We start from the raw sequence: 26,988 nt of genomic DNA, 5'->3' as shown, positions 1-26,988 counted from the left end.
TTTTGTTTATTGCATCATATATCTTTTATGATCCCTGGGACTTTAGCCTGAAACAGCATTTTCCTTAACAAGAGCCATGTTTCCTTTAACGTTGTTTATTGCATCTGAAACATTACTCTTTGAAATCATGGTACATTTTCTATCGAGCAAAGGTCTGCAACTGAATCTTGCATGAATGTGTTTATTCAGGATCTAGAGGAAAGAAAAAAAAAAAAAAAAAAAAAAGCTCGTCCAGTTCATGTAACATTAATCACTTTGCCAGTGTTCAGCTGAGGTCATTGCCACATTCCTAGCAGTATTAAGGCGAGTCAAGATTAATCACGTACATTAAACCTTGGAAGGGGAGCACGTGAAAGGGATCTCAAATGAGACATTTCTTAAAAGACAGAGAAGGGACTGTAGCCCACGGGCTTACTCTGCGGCAGCCTGGCTTTCCACCTCGCTGGCTTTTACTGCCTGTGGTCCATACAACCGCTATGAATTTGCACGTTTCCTTTTTCCTATTTCTGGGACTTTCTAGGTCAAATGTAAGGTCTTTATGAGCATTCAACAGGGAGAGTCATTCACTAAACTTTTTTTTTTCATGCCTGCGAACCACCAGGCTGGGATCTGTCCATACAAAAATGATGAAGCCCAGTCCTTCCTCTCCCACCTCCTCCGAGAAGCACAGGGTCCATCCAGGAAGGTTGGTTCCAGACATGCACAGTCTGGATAGCGGAGGGAATGATTTATTGTGGTGGATAGTCCGAAACAACTTTTCTGAAGTGAACTGTACAGGGAAGAAAGGTGAGAAACTAGTCCAGGTAGAGGAAACAACAAAGGTCTCGTGAGTGTTCTCAGACTCATCAGTGATGTTGGCGCTGGCGCAGAAGGCTCTTGGCGAAGAGCTGAAAAGAACAGCAGAAGAGGAGGTTGTATAGTAATTTAGGGCCTGAGAGCAGAAGCCCCTGAACACGTACTTTATTTTATAAGCGAGGAGAAGTCTGTGAAGAATTCAAAGTAGGAGAATTTGAATAATGAGATTGTATTAGAAACTGATTATAACTTGGGTTAAGGGCAGGTAAGAAACTAGGATCCCTGTCTTCAAAGAAGAGGAGAGGCCCTGGCTGGGTGGCTCTGTGGATAAAGCATCATCCCTGCGCGCCAAGTTGGCAGGTTTGATCCCCAGTGAAGGCACATATGAGAAGTAATCAGTGAGTACAGTGGGTACAAGACTGAATGGAATGGCGAGTTAATGCTGCTCTCTTCTCTCTCTTTCTCTCTGTGGAAAATTTTAAGAGGAAAAAAAAATATAGGAGGAGAAAGTAACCCAGAAAAGTGAAAAGTGATAGCAGCTTAAATTTCACCATAGACTAGAGCAAGAGCATACATAATGTGACAGATGTGACAGGAATAGTCAACTGAGTTCCAGAAGGAAGCTGAAGGTGAGGTAGCTCACGGAGAAAGGGAATCTAAGAAGATTCCAAGGGATTTAGCTGGGTTGGTTGAATATACAGATGATAATGCCATTAAGCAAAGCATCTGAAGTCATGGGAACATTAAAATGATGATTTCTATTATATAATGTTGGGCAAAATATTATGGCACAATAAGAGTGGATACATTGCTTTGAAAATTATTAACTTATACTTGGTTAAGTCATATGGGAAGATGAGAATGTCTAAGAACAGAAGGTAGAAAAAGAAAAAAAGTCTAGGGAAGAGTTTCTGGGAAGGGAATTATTCCTCATTCATATGATTGTTTTCACATTGAAAAAAGTATTAGGAGCCTGAGGAATTTTTACACTTTTCTCTTTCTAAATGAAAAGTAAACTTAGCACACAAAATAATTTTAAAAGAGTAATTTAGGAATAAATATTAAAAACATTTCACCTTTGGTTGCTTATATATATAATTCAATCTGTATTTATGAAGCTAGTGGGCTTATATTTAAAGAGTAATGTTTCATATAAGAGACTAATGTTATTTTGAACCATTGCAGTTTTAAATATTCATAATATGCATATTTAAATATGTTCTTATATTGTATGTGACAGGTCTACATACTTCCATATCACCATCCTACACTTCCATTAGATTTATTCTTTTTAACCTTTTTTAAAAATTCATTTCAGAGAAACAGGAAGGGAAAGAGAGAGAGAAAAACATTGATCTGTTCCTGTATGTGCCCTGACTGAGGATGGAACCCACAACCTCTGCATTTCGGGATAACGCTCTAGCCAACAGAACTATTTGGTCAGGGCTCTATTAGATTTATTCTTTTTTTTAGATTTTATTTATTCATTTTTATTAGAGAGAGAGAGAGAAAGAACAGGGGGAGGAGCAGGAAGCATCAACTCCCATATGTGCCTTGACCAGGCAAGCCCAGGGTTTTGAACCGGCGACCTCAGCATTCCAGTTCGACACTTTATCCACTGCGCCACCACAGGTCAGGCAGATTTATTCTTAAAAGTATATTTTATATTTCTATAAAAAAGGAGAAATTAAATCATAAAAATACAAAGTCAGTGTTTATAGTCTAACTAGTACTCTTACACAAAACAAAACATTAGAGTTCATGGCTGTTTTTCAGTGTTGAGTATGAAGAGAAGGCCCAGGTAAGAGCTTAGTTTTTGCTTATGGAGTGCTGCATTTCAAAGACTAAAACGTAGATGTAGTAAATGTGGCATACAAAGGTGTCACCTTCTAATAGAACAGAAGGTTGAAATTGTATCTATCTATGTTTGACCTCACCTTCATTAATACTGCAAATGTAAGAATTGGTTATTGTAGGCAGTGGTGCAGTGGATAGAGCGTTGGACTGGGATGCGGAGGATCCAGGTTCAAAACCCTGAGGTCACCGGCTTGAGCGCAGGCTCATCTGGTTTGAGCAAGGCTCACCAGCTTGAGTCCAAGGTCACTGGCTCCAGCAAGGGGTCACTTGGTCTGCTGTAGCCCCCCAATCAAGGTGCCGCAATGAAGAATTGATGCTTCTCATCTCTCTCCCTTCTTGTCTGTCTGTCCCTCTCCCGATCTCTCTCTGTCTCTCACAAAAAAAGAATCAAATACTTATTAAAAACAAAAAACAAAAAAACAAACAAAAAAAACTGACCTATGGTGGCACAGTGAATAAAGTGTTGACCTGAAGTGCTGAGGTCGCCAGTTCAAAACCCTAGGTTTACCCGGTCAAGGCACATATGGGAGTTGATGCTTCCTACTCCTTCCTCTTTGTGTTCCCTTCTCTCTCTCTCTCTCTATCTCTCTCTCTCTTCTCTCAAATGAATAAATAAAATCTTTTAAAAAAAAGAACCGGTTATTGTCCTATAGCAAGAAGTTATTGGAGAAATCAGTAGTATGTGTAGAACTCAGAAACACCTTTTTTGGAAAGTTTATGCATTCCAACTAGTTTTTTGTTCACACACACAATAATGCACTTATTCAATAAGAACTTACTAAGCAGCCATACTGTGCCATACTCTATGAGTGGGTATGAAATGGTGACACAGTCCTTGCAACCAACATATTAATTCTTTTGGTAAGAAGATGAGATAAATTCTCAGGTTGCTTTTGTGATTGGCAGTGCAGGCTGGGTTGTGTACAGCTCCAGAGGGAACCATTCACAAAGAGGCTACTATGTAGCCATGGCGTGACTCCAGCCCAGAGAGTTGGTATTCCCATCTCCCTAGTCATAGTGATTAGCTCAGAGATGGGCATGTGACCCAGTCAAAACCAATTAGGTGTGAAGAGATGTTCACTGAAACTTGTCTCATCTTGAGAGCTACCGAAGGAGTCCATCTTCTTTCTGGATGTTGGGATGTGAGGTTGAGGTTCGGAACTGCCTCAGGTGTTTTGGCACTGGGAGCTGGGAGCCTGGAGGTATTTAGTCCCATCATATGGAGCCTGAAGATGAAGACAACAAGGAGGTGGACAAAATAGGGGCAGAAAACCCCCAAGTTCTTAGTGATATCATGGGAGCAGTGGAGTAAGCCTCTGACAAGGCCAGGACTAATGCAGTTGCATAAGCCCATAAGTTCCATTTTTGTTGCCGTTGTTATTGTTGATGTTTAAGCCTGATTGAATGGAATTTGTGAGGAACATTTATTTATGTATGTATGTGCTTTTTCTTTTATTAAAGTACAGTTGACATAGAATAACGCATCAGTTTCAAGTATACAACATAGTAATTCGACACATACAGCTTATGATGTGATCACCACCATAAGTCTGTCACTATACAAAATTTGTTATTGTGATATTGTCAACTATTAAGTGAGATTTCTTGTCATAACTGCAAGAATCCTGATGTAGTCACCAATGCTAACACATCCCCTATATGTAGCTTTTGTGCCTAGTGGGGCATCTCCTAGTCACGTTCTTCTAGATGTGTATTCCAGTTTAGAGTATGATAGACCCCAGTGGAGTCGGTGAGAGAATGGATAAGCTCAGCCTTTTTGAGAACTTGACCTCTAAGTGTGGAGTTGGAGCCAACTGCTTCCCTAATCCATCAATTCTCATTTAACCTGATATGGAGATGGGGACAAGGAGAATGGATATTAAAGGGAAGTAATTAACATTCAAAGCTAAGCTCCCAAGTGACTTGACACCATCCTCAGTGACACATAATATTTAGCACATTTTGTTTGTTTGTTTTTATTGTGGTCAAATATACATAGAATAAACTTACCACTTTAATCATTTTTAAGTGTACTGTTTCGTGGCATTAAGAATATTCAGTGTTGTGCAACCATCACTACTATCCCTGTCCAGAACTTTTTCATCATCCCATACAGAAACAGTGTACCTGTTTAATAATAACCCCTCACCCCTTTCTCCCTGCAAACCCTAGTAGCTTCTGGTCTGCTTATTTTCTCTAGGAACTTGCCTATTCTAAGTATCTCACATAAGTGGAATCACGCATTATTTGTCCTCTTGTGTCTTATTTTACTTAGCAAAATATTTTTCAAGGTTCACCCATGTTGTAACATAAAGGTTTATTTTTAGAAGTATTCCTCCCCTTTATATCCCTAAGAATGTTGCATTTCTGCTATTCAAAAAAATAATAACAATAACAAAAATATTGGATTAATGTATTTTAAAAAGGAGAACATACTCAGGAACTGACAACATATTTAGGACAAATGAGGAATCAGGCAATGTACTAAGCCCTTTACATACATTACATTATTTCGTACTCAAAATCAGTTAGCACTTACACAGTTTAGTTCTCACACAGTTGTGTGGCCTTCAAAGTCCCGGACTGCAAGATCACTCAGCATTGTAACTAGGATACGATCCCAGTTTTCTCTGACCCGGAGCCCATGCTTTCCCCATTTTTTTTCACGTTGTAATGTTCCAGATACTCCAAATCAGAGAAAGTCTAGCCATAAGCCTACTTCTAGTTTTTTAATAGCTTTAAATTGTCCAGAATAATAGATTTATGTTTTATTTGTGCTGATATAAAAACTTGTTTACTGTAGCTGGGTTCACTTAAATCTTTTGCTTGGGGCTTCCCTCCAGAAACTTACTGAGTGACAGATAGACTTGCCCAGGGACTCAGCTTTCAGTGTCCAAGCCAGAGGTCACTGCACACCTAGCACACACAAACACAGATTGCCATTTTTCTGAACATCTGCTGTGCTTTACACACACTAAACGCTCGATATGTTTGCACCGTACATATGGTATCCTTGGCTTCTCAGAAGGGATCTAGGCTTCCTCAGACATGAGTGCTGATGACCATCCAGGACCATTCTTCAGCAACCTGTAGGACCAGTGGAAATGTTAGGGATAGACGGAGTTGGTCTCTGCCTCTTCTGCCTTCTCTAATCCCTTCAAATTCCCTTTTCTGATCCCTTTTAAAAAATAAATAAATGCAGCCTGACCTGTGGTGGCGCAGTGGATAAAGCGTCGACCTGGAAATGCTGAGGTCACCGGTTCGAAACCCTGGACTTGCCTGGTCAAGGCACATATGGGAGTTGATGCTTCCAGCTCCTCCCCCCTTCTCTCTCTCTCTGTCTCTCTCTCCTCTCTCTCCCTCTCTGTCTCTCTCCTCTCTAAAAATGAATAAATAAAATTAAAATAAATAAATAAATGCAAAGTTACTTGTGATTTTCCAGATGATTATCCTTATTACAGAGCTCACCACTCTTCCAGCCCTTCTGTGCTACCATTCTGGCCACCCAGAACAATCTTGCCCAACAGCCCCGAGAGCAGAAGGAACAGGGCCATTTCCCAGAGCATGTCTTATGTGGTTGTCTGGAGACTTATCAAGGATGGAAAAAGTCATCTAGCAGAGATATTTTGTTTTCTAGAGGCAGAGAAAAGTGGGTCAGAGGTTTTTCCAAATCTAAGGCAAACCTGTGTTTTGGTGAAGGACTTTATAAGCATTGCTCAACCTAAGAAGCAAACCGCATTGCCACACACCCAGTTCTTCTGAGAACTGCTTCCCTAAGCCTGGGTCATCGCTCAGTGTGCAGTCATGCATCGCATTCTTCACTCACGTATCATTTAACCTTGTCGACGGCTCTTTTGGGACACTCTGGGGGAAGTAGTGTACGTGCTGGCAAGCGAAGAGGCAGTGCAGTTAGCATACCTGGGTTGGAATCCCAGCTCAGACACCTTACTTCCTGTGAGGTTCTGAGCAACTCTCTGAACCTCCCTCTAGCAATTATTGATTTATCACGGTGGAACAGAGCAGCCTGAAATTAGCAGAATTTGAAACAGTAACTTTTATTCTTTGCTTATTATTGTATGGGTGAGAAATCTGGATGAGGCTCTACTGGGTAGTATTTCTGGCCTCTCCTGAGTCACCCAGGCAGATGAAGTCATACAATGGCTCAAATGAGGTGGCCTGGTTTAAGGTAGTATCACTCACATGTGTGTCCAGGGCACCTTTGTCCTCCTCCCTGTTACCATTCCAGCTGGCTAGCTCGGGCTTGTTCACACAATGATCTCAGGTTGCAGCCACAGCTGAAAGAAAACAAACCCATGTGCAAGCACTTTACAAACCTCTGCACACACTTGTAATGTTCCATTGGTCAAAGCAAATGTCACAGCCAAAACCAGACTCAAATAATGGAGAAGTGAACTCTACTTCTGGATGGGAGGAAAGGCAAAGTCACGTTGCAAAGACGCACTAGTATGGGAATAGGAGGAATCACTGCAGCCGTCTGCAAAACAGACTCCCTTATTTCTCTATGAAATGGAGAGAGCAATATACGGAATATAGCATTATTGTGAAAACTAAACCTGTTTCTTCCTCTTTGTTAGATAGGTCAGTAGGGCATAGAAATGGAAAGAGTGTGGGATGAGGTCAATTCAAATCTCATTATGGAGCAATGGAATGCTCAGTGGAGGCATTGGTTGGTGTTTATCTTACTGACACATCGTGTTCAAGTTGAACAACATGATCTGAATTTGCTTAGGGAATGACCACTATCTAAAGTTATCGGCTTCGTTCATTTATTTTCTTGTTTATGCTCTGTTTTCATCTATCCACTAGATTATAAATAGCATGAGACAGAATAAGGGCTTTGTCTAGATTTCTACTCTGTACTCAGCACATGCAGCTTTGTCTGGCTCAAGGATTACTTGCTGCATGATGAAATGCGATCCAGTCACTTCAAACTCCCTTTTCTACTATGACTTCCAGACTTTTCAGTGCACTCACCCGTATTTAGATGCGGGAAGTCCTCTAGTCCTCCGGTACTGTACACAATCCCCTGGGTATCTTCTGTGACCACTAGGAAAGACCGAAGTATCTCTTGATTTGGTTACTTCACTTTTATTAATGCAAGATTAAACTTCTTGGCTCATATGGAACTTGTAGGTAACTAAGGTTCCTAGGATTTTCTCCATCAAACTACTATTAATCCAAATCTTAGTCTTATCTCAAAATTGTCACCAAAAATAAAATTTTAAATAACATATATAAATTCTGTCTTTATTCAGTTAATCTTAATCTTCAGTTTCTGGTTTGTTCTGATTTGCTAAGATGTTTCGGAATTTACATGATGCCATCAACAAGATTGTCTCACTTTCTCAGTTTTGAAGCAATCTGGCATTTAATAATTACACTTCCTCTGTCTTCAGCAAAGTAGATGGTAAATGCTGGACAGGGAGATGCTAATGCGGAGAACTGCCTCTAATCTATCCTACAAGTCTCCTTCTGGGTTTAACCAGCTACACACCCACTCAACTTTCCTGTTCTCCACTTTTCATATCCCTACCCTTTCTGAGCACATCAATAGCAATCTGTCATATGTCTTGCTGAAATTAAGATATCCAGTGTTCACAGCATTCCATTTTATACCTACCCATTTAACCAATTTCATTTTTTAAAAAGAAAGTAATTAACCACAACTTGTTTTCATCTTCTTGTTGATTTACCTACAGCCTTACCGACACCTGGATCCACCTTCTTTATTTTACCTCTAAAAAGAGACTGTTTTGTTTCCAGGGGGAAACATCCCTAATTCAATGCATATTCCACCCTTGATTGGGACTCCTATCATCTCTCTCATCGTCTTGCAGGCTCCAGGCATTCCCTCTCTTCTGTAATGTCTTCCTTCTTCATTAGACCATAGCCATTACCACTGCAGTATTGCTTCTCAAACCCGATTTTGTGTCAAAAATCACCCAAAGGGCTCATTAAAACACAGATTGCTGTGTCTCATACCGATGCTGTCTTAATCAACAGGTCTGGAGTAGGAGCCAATACGTTGCACTTCTAGCAAGTTCCCAGTTGCTGCAGAGGCTGCTGGTCTGAAGACCACATTTTGGAGAACTGCCCACCTAATATATCTTATCTTATTTAAAAAACAAACCAACAAAACTCTCCTCTGATTTTACAAATACCTCCAAAAATGGTCTCCAGTTTCTCTTCCTCTTCATATACAAACATCCTCAGAACATTATCTAATCTTATAATCTCCATTTTCTTACCTCATACTCAACCTGACACCACAAAACATCTTTTAGTAAGTTCAACAGTGGTTTTCTTGTCAAATCCAAAGGTCATTTCTCAGACCTACTCTCATTCTCTCTCTACACTACAAGAAGAAAGGCTTTCTTAAAATGTTTTTCTTTTGTTGCTAAATTCTCAGATACCACATTCCTTTCTGTTTTGCCTCCTAATTCACTGATTGCCTCTTATTGCCTTTTTGTCGGGCTCTCCCTACTTGACCCAAATTCTAAATTCTGGAGTGCTTCAGGTTGTGATCCTCAACTTCCTTCTCGATCTCATTATGCTTTTACCTAGTGCCATTGTTGTGAATAGCACAACTTCTACATTTATACCTGTGAGTGAGCCCAGACCTCTTTCCTCAACTTTACACGTATCTGCACCTGGAGATCCAACATCCACATCAAATGTGTCTCAGTCATCTTCAAGTTAAATCTTTATCACTTCAAATCTAGTCCTCTCCCAGTGATCCCTGTAGTAGAAAGCGTTATGACCCTCCCAAAGATGTCCACTTACAAATTTCTGTAACAAAAGGACTTTACAGATGTGATTAAGATTAGGACTTTGAGATGGGAAAAATTATCCTGGATTATCTGGTGTACCCAATATAATCCTAAGGTTCCTTAAAAGGCAGAAGAGAGGTTATGCGACAATGAAAAAAGAAACCTAAAGATATAGCAGTATGATTATCCAAGGGCACCCAGTCTAACCCTTGGAAGCAGAGGAACTTTCCCAACTATGGACAGTGGAAGATGTGATGACGGGAGGAAGTTCAGAGAGATGAGTTGCAAATGAAATGTTATGAGATGAGCCAAAAATCATGGATGGTCTTTAGAAGCTAGAAATGGCAAGGAGACAGATTCTCCCCGAGAGCCTCTGCAACTGGACACAGCCCCGCTCACACTTGGGTTTTATTCAGCCCAGTGAGATTCCTGTTGGATTTCTGACCTACAGAACTATAAGATAATAATACATTTGTGTTGTTTTAAGCTACTAAATTTGTGGTAATTTGTTACAGCAGTGATATATAATTAACACAGCCTCATCTCTGGAAGTATCACTGTCTACCCAGATCCCCAGGCCTAAATCTTAGAGGTCATCCTTGATGTTTCCCTCTGATCAGCCGTCTACCCACCTGATCCAATCACAGGATCTGGTAGCTCTACATCCAGAATAGATCTTGGCTCTCCATCTTCTCTGCCAACACCCTAGTCCAGACCATCATCCTCTCGGGTCTGGATGACTACAGTAGCCTGCTAAAGCATCTGTTTGTTTCTACACTGTGCTTCCCCACCCCCTGATTGATTCTCCATTTGACAGTGACAGTGATCTTTTGAATGATGCACATCACACTCTGGCAGATAGCTTGGTTGGTTAGAGCATCGTCCCTAAGCACAGAGGTTGCCTGTTTGATCCCCAGTCAGGCACCAGAAGGAACAGATTGATCTTCTTGTCTCTGTCTCTACCTCTCTCTCTCTCTCCCATCCGCTCTCTCTAAAACTCAATGAAATAAACATTTTAAAAGAAAAATGCACATCACTTTTCTGCTAAAACTTTTCAGTGTCTTCCTATCCCAATTAGAATAAAATCCAAATTTCTGGACATGGCCTACGAGGTCCTACATGACCTGGTTCGTGCTAATCTCCCTGACTTCACCTTTTACGTTTACCCCAACTCATGTTGATTACCACAGTGGACTGCTTCCTGTTCCTATAACGCGACAAACTCATACTCCGCACGTTATTTTCTTTTACAGGAGTTTTCCACCCATGTATGACTTTTTATTTTTCAAGTCTGAACTTAAATATCATCTCCGTGGAAAGGCCTTCCTGGGCCCCTTCAGCTGATGTAGCCCACACCACTGATTTAGTCATCTCTGTCAGATAACCCTGTGTGTTCATCCCTGACTCTGTTGGCCTCGTTTGTTCCCCCCCCCCCCAGCTAGAATGCAGGCTCCATGAAGCGTGCCTAGCTGACTCAACATTACATCTCCGGCGCTCCCTCACTGTCGGACGCATAGTCGGTGGTAAATAGATGCTCCTCGAAGTCATAAATGAATAAGCTGAGTGAAGATGTGATCACAGTTATCTTTTCATGGATATTTTTTCATGTTTATGGACAAAACATAAAATTAACAATTTGGAAGTGAATGATTCAGTGGCATTTAGTATATTCACAGTGTTGCTTACCACTGTCTAGTTCCACAACATTTTCAGCACTCCAGAATAAAACCCTTTACCCGTTGAACATTTACACCCCCTTCTCTCCCCCGACCCTGACAACCACCAGCCACCAATTAGCTGTCTGTGTCTGTGGGTTTACCTATCCTGAATATTTCATATGAATGAAGTCAGATAGTACACAACCTTTGGTGTCTGGTTTCTTTGCTTAATATGTTTTTGAGGTTCATCCACATTGTGACATGTATCGTTACATTTTTCATATTAGAGCTGAATAGTGTGTGTGTGTGTGTGTGTGTGTGTAGCAATTAGGTTAGCCAGTCATCTGCTGATGGACATTAGGGTTGTTACCACTTTTTGGCTATTGTGAATAGTGCTACTATGAACAATTGTGCCTATTTGTTTTTAACAGGTCACAAATCCCATTTTGGCATTTGAGATGTAGGCGGTGCTTTCTAGAGCATTAGCCTTATTTAGTTCTTGCTTGTTTCTCAGTTTCTATATATCTCTCATGACCCAGGATTTGTCAGAGTCATTGAGAATAACTTTATGATCATACCTGCTTAATCATCATAGAATTCATAACCAAATTGTTTACTCCGTAGATTCACACAGCAGGTTCCACACTTAATGAGGCTGGAGACAGAATTGGTGGTGGGAGGAGATTAAAGAGAAGAGTGGTAGGTGTAGTTAAAATTACACTTTTTTAAAAAAACACGCATATTATAAGATAATCAATGTGCTCATTCAGCGATAAGCTCTGTTTCCCTCTGAAGTGTTAGTAGCTGGCAATACTCCCTGAATTAAGCACTTGGACTCCCCCCGTAGTATGTTCAATGCCAACTCCAGTGTTACAAAATTTTAACCCGCAATTAGATATATATTAAGCCATTAAAATATCATTCATTTTAATGATTTGAATCTATGAAAATATGTAAATTAGTAATGGTTTATTAAACTTTACAGTTTCGGTTATCGTACAAAAAAAGATCTGTACATCTAAAATGTTAAGGGGAAAGACTTTTGTGTATTTTATTACATCATTCTTCAGTGAGAATGACAATGAAAAGGTTTCTGCGATTAATAGTTTTTTAAAAATAAATATATTAGCTGTTATGCACAGAAACGGTTTCCCTGAAAGCTGAGTAGAAATGGTGTCGGTCTAAGCACTTTTTCTTGATCCCTGGCGCTCTGTTTTGTGCTTTGGAAACCTCTACTCAGTTCAAAACATAAATTTGGAAAAGGCTTCCTCCCTGGAACCCTCTGAAAGCTGTAGTTCTGGTGGTTACTTAAATATTATTTCCATAACTATGCTGGCTTCTAGCCACCACGGAAACGCATATCAACAAGCTTGGTGTGAAAATGGGAAGGGAGGGGGGGAAAAAAAAGAGGAGACAGAGGACACTAATTTTCCTTCTTCAGAGTAGGAGGTATAATGTCTTTATAAAGTAATAATTAAAAGAAAAACAATTACTGGAACCTTATCTGGACCGCGCAGCTGCTCTTCCTCCCTCTGCATTAGCAGTGTTTCTAAGGTTATGACAAACCATGAAAATTGCATCTTTAGAGGAATTTTATTCCTTTTCCTATGATTTGATTGAAACAGACAGCTACATTTTGTGTATATATAATTAGGCAGTAAAATAGGCTTTGAAGGCAGGTTTCCATTTAGTATGTGAGTCACACGTACAACAGCCTTTCATTCAACAGCCAAAGACTGATCTTTTTAATGCTCCACTCGCTCAACATGTTTTCTCAACGCTACATCTTGCACCGAGGGGGAAGAAAAAGAGAAAGGGGGGAGAAAATCAGCTTTGGCCCATATTTCTTTCCTTTTTCATCTTCTTTCCAAAGGAAAAACAATCTGAAAAGCCAATCTAGGAAGTCTTTGGTGATTTAACCTTACGACAAACTGATTTTTATCGTCCTTTTTCCAGACTGTGTTGGGGCACCAGTGACTGCTGCACCAGTTCTTGGCGTATCTAATCCCTCTCATAAAAGGCCATTGTGGCAGTAAAACTGAGACCAATGGCTTTTTCATTCTCCACCTCTCGGCTCTCCAGAATAATGGCCCTGGGTCTCCTCATCGTGTTTTTCTTTTCAGATGCATAGTTTCTCCCTTTAACAAGGTTTTGGGTTTTCATAAAAAAGGGGGGACCAGGAGGGAGGAGAAATGCAATCTCATTTTCTTAGTGCTGTCCCATATGTGGCACTAAGTGCTCCCCCCCCCCGGACTTATATTAGGGAAAGCATTTGAGATGCAGCCTGTTTTATGAAAGAGATTTTCCTCTGAGATTTTGAGTACAATGAGAACAACCCTGGGTGTACTCTTCCCCCTCATAATAGAAATCAGGCCGATCAACTGTGCATCATCAGATCTTATCTGATTAAAACGCAGTTGCCTATTAATCTCTATCCTTTTGTCTCGCTGTGGACCGTTTGCTGTCTCCTGTCTCATTCTGGCAAACCCAGAGATGGAAAGAAATAATATCCAGCTACTTGGCTGATTTATGCAAGCGATAGTTTGTGTTTGTAGAATGCCTTTCATCTGAAGACCTCAAAGGGCTTTACGAATATTATCACATTGACAGGACCTGGCTCCAACATAAAGGCCACAGGACGGCCATAGTCATGTAAATCTATGTTTCTTGAGTGATTAGTACCCTGGTAACCAAGAGAGATGAAGTAGGATCACATTTTTGATGTGAAATTCGATGTCCATGCAGGAATTTCAATTTCCAAGTCAAGCCCCATCACAAGATAAACCACTCAGTATTCAATTTACCTCCTGAGATGTCCCCCTGGGGAGTCCACTCCCCAAGATGAAGGGCTTTACATGACAGGCAGGTGTATATATTTCTTCAATTGGCCTAATCTAATAAAGCTGGACATGATTTATATGTGCAAAATGTTGCCATGTTAAATAATTCAGAATGAAACTGCCTTTGCTAGTTGTGCTGCAAATAGATGTCAATCTGCATTTGATGGTGCCTGTATCCCATTGAGAGTTTGGACAGACTGAAAAAAAAACCTAACACATTCCTCATGCTGGTTCTGAGGAACACACTAGGGACGGCTCTCCTAAGTGAGCCGTGGTAATTTGGGCCCAAATAAGTGAAATCTTTCAGAATGGACTATCCTTGCTGGTTTTGTTTTGGGGAATAGGAAAGGCTTCCATTGAAGACTGGTCCCTATCAGATTTCTATGTAAATCTAAGAGGGAGACTTCCCTTGTTGTAAGAGATGTGTGTGCACATGATCAAGGCAAGAATAATCAGCTTCACTTCCTAGCAGACCCTTCATTTTGCTGACTTTTTTATCCCTCTTCACATTTTTCCCCTATTTCCTACCTCCCACTCTCTCTGCCCATTCCAATCTCATTTCCCCAACCTGTGGATTTGTCAAGATTTTCTTTTTCTTTTTGCTCACAAAACAATTTCTTGAGCTAGTTTTATGACAGCTTATCTCAAGTAAAATCATAAAGTTTGCATTCTTCATTTCCATATTAACCTTACAGATACAATAGGGGCGATCAGTTTGTAAAAACAAGACATCCATGTCTCCGTAGCATCATGCTCCTGAACTTCAGGGATGGTTTGCATTTACAGTAGTCCTCTCTTACCTGCAGGTTGGCTTTCCACAGTTTTAGTTACCCGCGATCCAAAAATAGGAAATGGAAAGTTCCAGAAACAGGCAATTCATATGTTTTATATTGGAAGCTGTTCTGAGAAGCATGATGAAATCTTTCATTGTTGCTGTCCCACCCATGAAGTGAATCATCCCTTCTTCCAGCTATCCACACTGTATACACTCCCTGCATCTTGGGCACTTAGTAGCCATCTTAGTTATCAGATCAACTGTGGTTGTACTGTATTGCTTGTGTTCAAGCTGGGTCACAAGGCCTGCATAAGCCTCCTCACTTCCTCTTATCATATAGGCACTGTGTCATCTCACATCATCACAAGAAAAAGGGTGAATACAATACAATATGATATTTGGAAAGAAAGAGAGAAACCATATTCACATAACTTTTATTATGCTATATTGTTTTATTGTTCAATTTTATCATTAGAGTTGTTCATCTCTAACTGTCCCTACTTTATAAATTAAACTTTACCATAGGGATGTATGTATAGGAAAAAATATAGTATAGATAGGGTTTGGTACTAGCTGCAATTTCAGGCATGCACAGAGGGTCTTGGAACGTACCCCTCATGGATAAGTGAGGACTAATGAATGTGATGAAGTGGAACAGGCATTATTTCCTAATTGGAGTCTCTTTGCTTATGAAAATGAAATGGAAACCTCCTGAAAATAATTCGGCCAATACCAAGAGTTTCTTGATAACTTCAGAATGCCAGTTTATATTATCAACTTAACCCAATTTTATCAATGGCTATGATAAAAGAAAGGAAATATATGTCTTGTAACCTTTATTTGTGAACTAACCAGACCATAGCTGTGAGTTATTGAATCCATCTTTAATAGCTGACTAGAATCTCAGCATTGAGTTACTATGAAAGAGGCTGTAGCCAGTGGCCAAGTGGAGTGAAATATGCCCAGTGAGCCCTACTCCTGGGTGTCTCTTGGTCACACAGAACCAAGACGGGATTTTCCGGGGGCTGGCTCTATTTCAAAGGGCAATGCTTAGTTATTATTCTCTTTAAAGTAAGCCTATTATGGGTGCTTATTTTAAACAAAATTCAGAGGAATATTCTACATTTAGAAAAGGAGATTTTTTGTTGATTTTTAATGAAGGAGTGGAGCAGTCAGAGTGTTGAAATTCTTTCTCTTCCCATCATGTTCCCTCATATTGTCCTCTTCTATGTTCTTCGTGGCCTTTCTTATTATCTGGGATTGCCATATTTATTTACCTGTTTACTTACTTATTTTTCAATCTTACTAGAATATTAATTCCATGACAACAGGGACTTTGGTACATACAACAGATATACCTGGATGCTTCTAAGAGCTTGGCACACAATGGATGCTCAATAAATATTTGTTGAAGAAATTAATGAATGAATATTGGTAATATGATGACCAGATATATGCTTCTTCAAAACAGATGTATTGGCATTTGAAAGATTTCTGATTTTTTAATTATATAAATATTTAAGTAGTATAAAAATGACCTTATTATTTTGATTATTATTTCTTATAAATATCAAATGACTAGAATTAATTATAAAATTATAAAATAATATCCATTGATTCTCTAAATCTACTTTATCATAGCTACACTAAAAATGAATATCATATGCATGTGAATGACACTGAAGCAGTGCAAGATGCTAATGTGAAGTTATAATTCTAAAACAGAGTTTAGATGTAGGTTCTGGGTAGCTTATTGTATTCAAATATATTGAGTGTGTGTGTGTAAGTCATACCCTGCACCCCTACCAACTAGTCTATGAATCAAGGACTGGTGTTGCTAAATCCAGTACATGTCCTCTTACTATCCCGCCCTTCTTTGGAGATCATAGACCACAGTGTTTGAGCATGTGGACTTTGGACTTATGCACACCAAGCTCCAATTCTACTATGCCTTTATTTCCTCTTTACCCAAATGGAATAATAATTCCAGTCTCAATTGTGTGTGTATATGTGTGTGTGTGAAAGAAAGATTTTTTTTATTAAGTGAGAGGTGTGGAGGCAGAGACAGGCTCCCACATGCACCCCTACCAGATCCAACCAGCAAGCCCTACCAGGCGATACTCTGCCTGGCTTCGCCACAGCTCCAGTGCTCAGCAACTGAGCTATTTTAGTGACTGAGACCAAGGCCATGGAGTCATCCTCAGCGCCCAGGGCCAACTTTGCTTGAACCACTTGAGCCATGGCTGCAGGAGAGAAAGAGAGAGAAACAGAGTAGGGGAGGGATGGAGAAGCAGGTGGTCACTTCCTGTGTGCTCTGACCAGGAATTGAACCTGATACTTCCACACACCGTGCAGACACTCTACCACTGAGCCTCCCAACCAGGGCTTGAGAAAGATTTTAAAAAGAGAATGATATAGCCTGACCAGGTGGTGGCACAGTGGATAGAGTGTCAGACTGGGATGCAGAGGACCCAGATTCTAATCCCTGAGGTCACTGGCTTGAGCACAGGCTCACCAGCTTGAGCGCAGAGTCACTGGCTTGAGCGCAGGATCATAGATATGACTCCATGATTGCTGGCTTAAGCCCGAAGTTTGCTGGCTTGAAGCCCAAGGTCTCTGGCTTGAGCAAGGGGTCACTCATTCTGCTGTAGTCCCCTGGTCAAGGTATATATGAGAAAGCAGTCAATGAACAACTAAAAGGAACTGTAACAAAGAATTGATGCTTCTCATCTCTTTCCATTCCTGGCTGTCTGTACCTATCTGTCTCTCTCTCTGACTCTCTTTCTGTCTCTGTCACAAAAAATAAAATAAAATAAAAATAAAATGATGTAAAACAGCTAGCATCCTGCCTAGCACATAACTGACCCTCAATAAAGCTCAGCTATAAGTAACATTGGCAGTAGCAGCAGCAGTAGCAGTAGTAGAGGCAGCAGCAGTGGCAGAATCATTATCACCTTATTGCTTATTCCCAAGCACATTTTGGTTAGCCAGTCTTATCTTCTAGAGCAGTGACTTTCAACATTTTTCATTTCATGAGAGGCATATATAAATTAATTACTAAAAATTATGCGGCAAACCATAAAAGTGTATTTTTTGCTGATCTGACAAAAAAATAGTTATAATTTTTAGTCATTCACACTGGACGATTATTGTTGGATTGGCTGTTGTCATTGTTTTATTTAACAGTCTATGGAAAAAGAGGTCAGTGCCCCTAACTAAATCGTCAGGTATTGCATGTTTTAAAAACTCTTGCGGCACACCAGTTGAAAGTCACTCTTCTAGAATCTGCTCCTATGTCTACTATCACCATCTCAAGGTCTCTGTCCTTTCAAACAGCCCGTTTTTTTCTTTAGAATTTGACTGGACCACTTCCATGCTTTTATTAGAATGGATTACTCAACAAATGAATGGGCCTTTACTCATGGCAGTCCATGAGCTTCATTTGGTCTTTGAGCTTTGTCATTATCACCAGAGTTATTCATTTGCCCACATCTGGAATCCCAGATTCTTAATCCAACCACCATGTTGAATCAGCCTCTCACTTTGGACTTGAGGAATGGTTTGAAGAACAGTGCTGAGTAATCTTGCCACTGTCTCAGATGTGTGGTCTTGGACAACACACATGCAAGCTGATTTTCCATGCTTTCAGCTGCAAAATTAAGGGAGCTGGATTAGAATAATCTCTGAGGTTCCATTGGAAAGTATTTGGTTTTAATTATGTAATATTTTCTTCACTCCCATACCTGCTAAGGTTACATTTTCTTTTTTCTTTTTCTTTTTAAAAGAGAGGCAGGGAGAGACAGACCGAGAGAAACGAATAGCAAGCTGTTCATGTATGTGCCCTGACCAAACCAGCAACCTACACACCTCAGGAGGACGCTGCAACCAACGGAGCTATACAGTCAGGGCTTAATTTTTATTGATTGATTGATTTTTCTAGAGAGACAGAGAGAGGAAGGGACAGAGAGGGAGAAGGGAAGGAGAAAGGAAGCATTCATTTGTTGTTCCACTTAGTTCTGGATTCACTGATGGAGTCTTGTGTGTGCCCTGACTGGGAATTAAACCTACAAACTTGTCACTTCGGGACGTTGCTCTAACAGACTGAGCTACCCAGCTAGCGCCTCAGGTTAACTTTTCAAGGAACTTCTACTGTAGCAAAATGTTCAACTTCACTTTATTTTATCAAATGTTAAACTAACTGATCTAGATTGCATATTTACTATTATGACTTTATCTGAATATCTCCCTATAGCTATCAGTTTCTAATATATAAGTTTCTTAGGCTGTTATGTATAGAACTGTATTGACTCCTCTATCAATTCATACTGAAAATACAATTTTAGTGTATAATTTAGTAAATTTATTATACCAACTTGTAAGCTCCAGAACAGTCAGTATGGAGTATCATCCGACTACAGGTTAATTGATAGTTTCACTTGTCAAGTTACAAAATGAAAATGCATTGCATTTACGGATGGTTTTATGTTTTAAAAGTACATTCATGCACATTGACTCCTATGACCCTCACAAGAAACTTAATGAGGTAAGTAGAGCAAACCTTATTGTCCCAATTTATAACAAGAAAAAACTAGGGCACCGCAGAACACTTAAGTGGCTTGCCCTAGGCACCGCAGTTGATTAGTGACATCTAGGACAAGAACTCAGGATTCTAGCTCTGAATACAGGGTTCTTTCATGATGCCTGCCCCCATTCTTGGCCAGTTGGCTCATTCCTAAGGGCAAGTGCAAATCACTAAATCGTCTATGGCTATAAGAGAGCTCTCTTACTCACTAGCCACAATGTTTTGTTTGGGCAGAATTAGTCAAGGAGTTATTATATATAAAAAAGAAAAGTGTGTGTGTGTGTGTGTGTGTAGTCACAGCTTGGGCCTTGTAAAAGAAATATAAAGAATACAGAGTATCATCTGTCCACTTGAAGTCTTGAAAGACAGGTACATTTAAGAATGCACCAGAGAAAAAAAACATATGAAAACCTATGGAACATTTGATCATGCAGTATACAGTGCAAAGAAATAATGAAATCAGAGATGTAAAAATTATTTAGCCTGGAAACTCTGGTGGGTTTAGGTTTACTTTTTAATTTTGGAAGAATTATTGATTTGGACTGTGGAAAGCAGTGAAATGAATAGTGAATTATAGGTAGTCATATGATGTTGGTTCTAGGAAGGCAGCATGGAGTCATAAAGAAAAAGGGGTGGGAGGAGGGGCTTTGGATTCATATAGACCTGGGTTCAAATTCAAGCTTGGTTCATTATAGCCTTAATAATAGAAATTATATTTTGAATGCCTATTTTGTGCCAAGTTTTATGTTACAAGCATTATTTCATTTAATCCTCTAAGCAACCTTGGTACTCTCATTGCTGAGATGTCTGGCACATAGTAAGAGGTCAATGAATGTTTGTTAAATTACTCAACCTTAGAGTATAGTCCTCATATTATTTATAAGGACACAAAGGCTCAAAAAAGCTATATTACTGGCAAAGGCCATACAGCTAACAAACAATTAAAACTGGAACTTAAACAAAATCTTTTTAATTTAAAAACAGGAATAATACTTTTCTGGGTTAGTCATAGGTTAAATGAAATGCTTTGGCTAAAGGTTCAGTACAATGCCTGGCACACAAAGAGTGCTAAAAAAATATTACAACAAATTATCTCACAGAAGTAAACTGATATGGGCTGAATAAGGAACAATAAGGAGAGCAGCAGCACAACTCGTTTTGATTTTCAACAGTTTAAGGCAATGTATTCAAAGTTGATAGAACTTCAAATGACCCATGTAAAGCAAATATTGGATGAGATGTTTGCTTTCATGCTCAGCCATGGCCACTGTTACTTGGGGTTTTTGTTTTTTTTTCCTCTAATAACTTTAATCCTAAGCATAAGAGAGACAAATGACTTTTCCTGGAATAGTCTCCATTCTCCATATAAATATGGTTTAAGAATATTTCCTATGGTGATATGAAATGTCATTTGACACTTCCAATTCATATAATACCTTAATAACTCTTTGAGGTGTTGAAATCAAACCATAAGCTTTTTGTAAACAACCTAAATATCCACTATTAGTCTGTTCAAGCTACCATAACAAAATACTATACACTGGGTAGCTTAGATACAAGAGAAATTTATTTCCCACAGTTCTGGGGGCTAGAAGTCCAAACTACCAGATTCAGTTTCTTGTGAGAGCTCACTTCCTCACTTATGGCTGTCTTCTTGCTGTAACCTACATGGTGCATTCACCATGGAGCAAGCTAGCTCTCTGGCATCTCTTTTGTAACGACACTAGTCTCATAAATGAAGGCTCCACCCACATGACATAAGCACCTCCCAGAGATCCCATCCCAAATACCATCACACCATGCCTTAGAATCTCAACATACGAATTTGGAATTGGGGATCATAAATATTTAGTCCGTATTGCCCATTATTGGAGAATTGACATAATCATATAGTATTTCCATTCTAAATATAGTATGCAGCCACAAAAAGAATGAGGTCATTTATATGTACTGACCTGGGAAGATGTTCAGCATTTATTCTAAGGTGAAAAAGTAATTGCAGAAAAGTTGTAACAGTGCAATTCCAGTTTTAACAAAAAAAAAAAACAAAAACTCTACATATCACATATATCAGCGGTTCTCAACCTGTGGGCCATGACCCTGGCGGGTTGAGAACCGCTGACATATATGCTTATAAATTCATGTGGGAAATGTGTGGAAACGTACCTAGTAAACTACTTGGGAGAAGTTTCTACGGGAGAAGGGAATATGGTTAGGAGGAGGTTGGCAGGAAGCTTATGCCTTTTTGCTTTATGTACGTATGTGTTTTATCCTTTCAAAAAAACTTGAAATGAGCATGATTTTTTTATTTCATTGAAAACTCAATAGGAATTGTATCAAGACAATGTTATGTTACCTATATAACTGTATATATAGTATAGGTTACTATACACCTATATAACTTCCTTCCACCCCAAATTCTCTTGAAATGACAAAAGATCACCTTTAAAATAACATGGGTTACCATATATTTTGAGAAATTCCAGGAAGATAGAAACCAGTGGAGAAAGTCACCAGGATAAACGAAAGCTACTACAAGGGTGGTATCAGTGATCTCAACAATGGCCTAATGCAGGGGTCCCCAAACTACGGCCTGTGGGTCACATGCAGCCCCCTGAGGCCATTTATCCGGCCCCCGCCGCACTTCCGGAAGGGGCACCTCTTTCCTTGGTGGTCAGTGAGAGGAGCATAGTTCCCATTGAAATACTGGTCAGTTTGTTGATTTAAATTTACTTGTTCTTTATTTTAAATATTGTATTTGTTCCCGTTTTGTTTTTTTACTTTAAAATAAGATCTGTGCAGTGTGCATAGGGATTTGTTCATAGTTTTTTTTATAGTCCGGCTCTCCAACGGTCTGAGGGACAGTGAACTGGCCCCCTGTGTAAAAAGTTTGGGGACCCCTGGCCTAATGTGTATAAAGTTCAACAAGGGTCCCAGTGTAATCACCAGGATGCCTGAAGAACCACATCTGAAAAAGCGGCACTAGTAGGGTTCAAACACTTGCTCTTTTGCCATATCGTCTGAACAGCCAGAAACAGAGGTTTTCTACTTTCAGATTATTACCCTGGCTGCTTTTGAAACTAAATAAGAAGTGGCTAGTGAAGCCCTCTAGCATGTGAGTTCAAGTTGGAGAGAAACCCTATGTACCACGAGGTCTACTGGGGAGGAGGGTTCTAGGCTGGATTCAACTGCCCTCCTTCCCTTGTATGTAGCATTTGTTCTTGGATAAAGTGTTGACTGGGGGCCTCTGAGGTGATAGTTCTTATAGGGATGCACTGGAGGCAGCCCCTCAGGTAACTTACAAATGCTAACAGGAGCTCCCAACCCAGAACATAAGCCAGGAGGAGTCCACTCTTCCTTCCGACATGGTGAGATAAAGCCAAACATTTGAAGAAAAACACTTTGAAGAAGAGGCTCAGAATTCAGGATGCAGAAGAACTAAGACCTAAGGGAGGAGTCTTAAATTATAAAATCATGTATTTAAACTAGAAAAAAAATAAATTATTTTGAAAGATTCGAGGGAATATTGTGTACAAAGGAATAGGCTAATACGAAAAAGGAGCATAACAGTTTTTGGAAATAAAAGTTATGATTATTGAAATAAAATTCTGCAACAGGAGAAATAGCAAAATGGATATGCTGTGATATAATTCATGAGCAGGAAATTTGAACCCAGAGTTTCTATCAGAAGTCAAGGCAAAAGGACAATGTAATGGCTGAAGTGTGTTCCCCCAAATTCATGTGTTGAAGCCCTAACCTCCCAGTCTATCGTTCAAGCCACCTCGTCTGTGTTTTTTTTTTGTTTGTTTTTGGGTTTTTTTTGTATTTTTCTGAAGCTGGAAACGGGGAGAGACAGTCAGACAGACTCCCGCATGCGCCCAACCGGGATCCACCCGGCACACCCACCAGGGGCGATGCTCTGCCCACCAGGGGGCGATGCTCTGCCCCTCTGGGGCATCACTCTGCTGCGACCAGAGCCACTCTAGCGCCTGGGGCAGAGGCCAAGGAGCCATCCTTGCTCCAATGGAGCCTTGGCTGCGGGAGGGGAAGAGAGAGACAGAGAGGAAGGAGGGGGGGTGGAGAAGCAAATGGGCGCTTCTCCTGTGTGCCCTGGCCGGGAATCGAACCCGGGTCCCCCGCACGCCAAGCCGACGCTCTACCGCTGAGCCAACCGGCCAGGGCCTCGTCTGTGTTATTTTATTATGTTAGCCCTAGCAAAGTAATGCAGACAAAAGCATGGAAATGATGAGACAATAGTTAAGAAATAGAAGATATATCCAGATTTTTAAACATTTATTCAACTTCTAGATAGGTAGAACAGAGATAATCGAAGAAAGAATATACTCAAGAATGATTCCCAGAACTGAAGACATGTAAAAGTCGGCAATTAAAGGAGTTTCAAGTTTGCTGAGCAAGAGTCATTAAAAGAAGACTCACAACTACACACATTTTGAAATGTAATAAATAAATCAGAAATAAAATGTGATATGAGGTTCTCTGAATATAGTAATCTATTTGTAATCTAAATGCACAGGGAATTGGTTGCCGCCCAACAATAATTCTTAATGCCTTTTCTGTCTCCCACTGATAGAATCAAAGTTTAGGCCTGAATCAGAATTTAGAAGCTGCTTTCTAAAAATCTCTTATTTCTTTGAAATCAGGAAATTGAGTCTCAGAGAGATTAACTGGCTGGCTGTTTTTTAAAACATAGTTTCAAGTGCTCCTTTTGGCAGCATATATACTAAGACACAGTTTCAAATTCTTTGATACTTTCCTTAGATACTGCCTCCCCCATACCCAAGAGGGGCCAGAGCTAATATATTCCCTCCCCTTGAGTCTGGGTGAGCCTATGACTACTTCAGCAAGGTTTATACCAACTCTTTTGGGTCTCCCAGGGCCCTCCTGGATTTAGCGCTGCAAATCTCCCAGGAAACAACTCAGAACGATTTTGGTGGTCTGTTTGGTAGCTCCAATTAGGGTCTGTGTTAGGAACTGTAGTGGTACCTATGGGATTGGCATTATTTCTAGTATGGGCCTCATTTGCTGGGCAGTAGTCCAGACTTGGTCTTTATTGGAGGGAGTGAGGGAAGAGGTTAGGACTATGTAGAGATCATGCCATGTAAGGTCATAGGATTGTGTAAGGTGTTTTTAATTCTTTTATGTATGTGTCTGGGTCAGAGGAAAAGGAGCCTAAACTGCGTTCAATTTGGGAAAGGGATGGAGACTCCAACGGTGCCTTCCGCCGCCCCCCCCCCTTCCCGCCACCTCACGTAGGGGATAGAGACCAGCCAGGTGTGGGGTTTGAGAGGAGGGTTGTGCACGAGGTTGATCACAAGGTCCAGGGCGAGGTTGATCACAAGGTCGAGGGCGGTCAGGAGGGGAAAGTGGAGGGGAGGGGGGTGTTGGGGGAGTGGTTTGGGCTCTATGTCGGGGTTATATGGGGGAGGAGGTTGAGGTGCTGGTGGTGGCACCATGTGGTCAGAAGGGTCAAAAAGATCAGAACCTGAAGGAGTGTTGGAGGAGGACAGGGGAAAGGGGGTTCTTGCTAAAAGTATTTGTTAGGTAGAGGAAGAGGAACAGAGGGAGGGTCAAGATCGGAGAAAGAAGAAAGCCTGCACATAGAAAATTTCTGAGGCCTTCCCTGTCCAGTGGCAAAAATTATCGAGATCTTTGAGTGTATTATAAGTAAAAGTACCATTTTCTGGCCATTGGGAACTATTGTCTAGTTTATATTGGGGCCACGCGGTATTGCAAAAGGAAATGAGATTCTTTGGTTTAAGGTCTGAAAGACCTAATTTAGAGAGATTTTTGAGTAATCGACCTAAGCGGGTGTTGCGTAGTGGTTTGGATTGGGAGGTCCCCATGGTGGGTAAAGGAGGTAGAGGGGAGTTGAGAAGGAAGGAGGAGCGTCCCCCTTCTTCCTCTTCCAACCCTAGGGAAAGGAAGGGGAAGAATTGTCTGGGTCATCACCCATGAGAATTCAGTTCCTGTGAGTAGGAGGTTTCTTAGCCAGACGCCTGGACTTCCAAAAATATAAGTCCAAGTAGACAAGAAACCCCGAGGTCTACCACCTCAGATTTTTAAGGTGAAAAATTTGGAAGAGCGCCTACAGGAGGAAGGGAAGGTGAGGAAGAATCCCTAATCCTGGTCCGGCAGGGGTTCAGAACAGGGCCACGGAGGCAATCTACCCCCGCTCGCCGGACCCAGCAGAATCAGGGAGTAAGAGCAGAATGAGCTGCCACTGTCCACCGCTTTTCTAGTAGTAAGCTTGGGTGAGAGCTGGGGGATCGTCCAGGCAACCAGAGTCCCGTCCCCAGTTTGGGCACCAAATGATAGAATCAATCAGAGTCTAGAGTCCTAAAGACCAGTGTAACCGACTTGATTGAGAGAAAACCTGCTGGGCTGTCTGGTAAGGGAGAGCAGCCCGGTTTACGGTTAGTACAGTAATTTTAAAGGTATTGAGGAGAGGGAGGAGGATACGGGGCGGCCTATCATTGGTAGGAGTAGTTAGGCAGTTAGGCAGAAGTTCTAGTTTAGTATGGATTATTGCCTTATATAGAAGTAGATGTCAAAAGGTGATTGAGTAGAATAAGCGGTTGGAATGTACAAAATGGCGGGGAAAGATAAATTGAAACTTAAAGAAAGGAAACTTATGTTCGTAGCCTGAAGAACTGAAACCTATTAATAACAATATGATATAAAAAAAAGTGAGATTTTGATGTGAGCACCTCCACTTTGCATTGAGGCAATTGCCTCAATGACAAACATTTACTTTTGGTTCACACATAGCCATTTGGGTAAAACAGACACCTCTACCTGAGACAAATGTGACCCACTGTGATTTCACATTGGTACGTCAAGACAAACCCTAAAGTTTCTTCTTATTTTTGTCATCTAAACTCTTAAGAAGAGACTAATTTACAATTATATACTCATTAAATTTGTATACTTTGACAAGATAAATCTGTCCTAATATCCCAAGTTTCTTTCACCTTAACTCATCATCTTCCCAGAAAGCTACTGGGTAAACTGAATTATTAAGAGCTGTAGGTATTTGAATATTTTTTAAAAATCTAATTATCTCGATCTGTACTCATGTTCGCTACCTCACTTCTGCCTGCTGAGGCTGTTCTGGGTGTCACTGGTGGCCCTCTGAGACTGCTGCCTGAGGGGCAGTCACCTTGCTGAAGCAGCTCCCGAAGTCTTCTCCTCCCCCCTCCAGTGTGAATTACCTGCGCTAGTCATGACTGAATGGTCTCCTTCCCTTTCCCAATATCCTCAGCTAGGATCTTTGTGTATCAATTAACCTCTAAACCTTCTACTACTCTCTCTACTGATGCGTTTCTCTCAAAATGTATGTTGAAGTCTGTCTCATATTAGTAAAATACAAAATAACAACAAAATTCTCCCAGACGCTATTCAATCTTCCCTTCTCCCTTCCCTTTCAACAAGTTTCTAAAAAGAAGAAATTGGATTAGTCTATTTGCTCCCTGATAGATCAGTTCTGAAATCATTGGTTTTTGCTACTTTTTTACTTACATTGCTCCCTCTACAATTAATAAGTCTTTCCCCAAATAAAAACTAATGGAGGCTTTCAGTCCAGATCTTACTTGATGCAATTGGTATTGTTGATCACGCTCCTTCTCAGAGGGATCCTTTACTTAGTTGGTTTTTTGTGTTTGTTTCTTTT

General features: G+C 40.5%; 1 long non-coding RNA gene across 1 annotated transcript in view; it reads right to left on the bottom strand.

Annotated features, from left to right (window-relative positions):
• Positions 1-5,102: 5,102 nt before the first annotated feature.
• LOC136334239 (uncharacterized) overlaps positions 5,103-26,988 on the bottom strand; it is a 42,012-nt gene continuing 20,126 nt past the window's right edge. Inside the window, exons 2-4 of the long non-coding RNA XR_010731129.1 lie at positions 7,648-7,719; positions 6,853-6,947; positions 5,103-5,739 (exon numbers count right to left, since the gene is read on the bottom strand). This is a non-coding gene — a long non-coding RNA (uncharacterized lncRNA). The remainder of the gene's footprint in view (positions 5,740-6,852; positions 6,948-7,647; positions 7,720-26,988) is intronic.

Source organism: Saccopteryx bilineata, chromosome 4 (assembly GCF_036850765.1).
Source record: "Saccopteryx bilineata isolate mSacBil1 chromosome 4, mSacBil1_pri_phased_curated, whole genome shotgun sequence".
Lineage (NCBI taxonomy): Eukaryota > Metazoa > Chordata > Mammalia > Chiroptera > Emballonuridae > Saccopteryx > Saccopteryx bilineata.
Note: the sequence above shows the minus strand (reverse complement) of the source record. Positions and strands in the feature narration are given on the sequence as shown.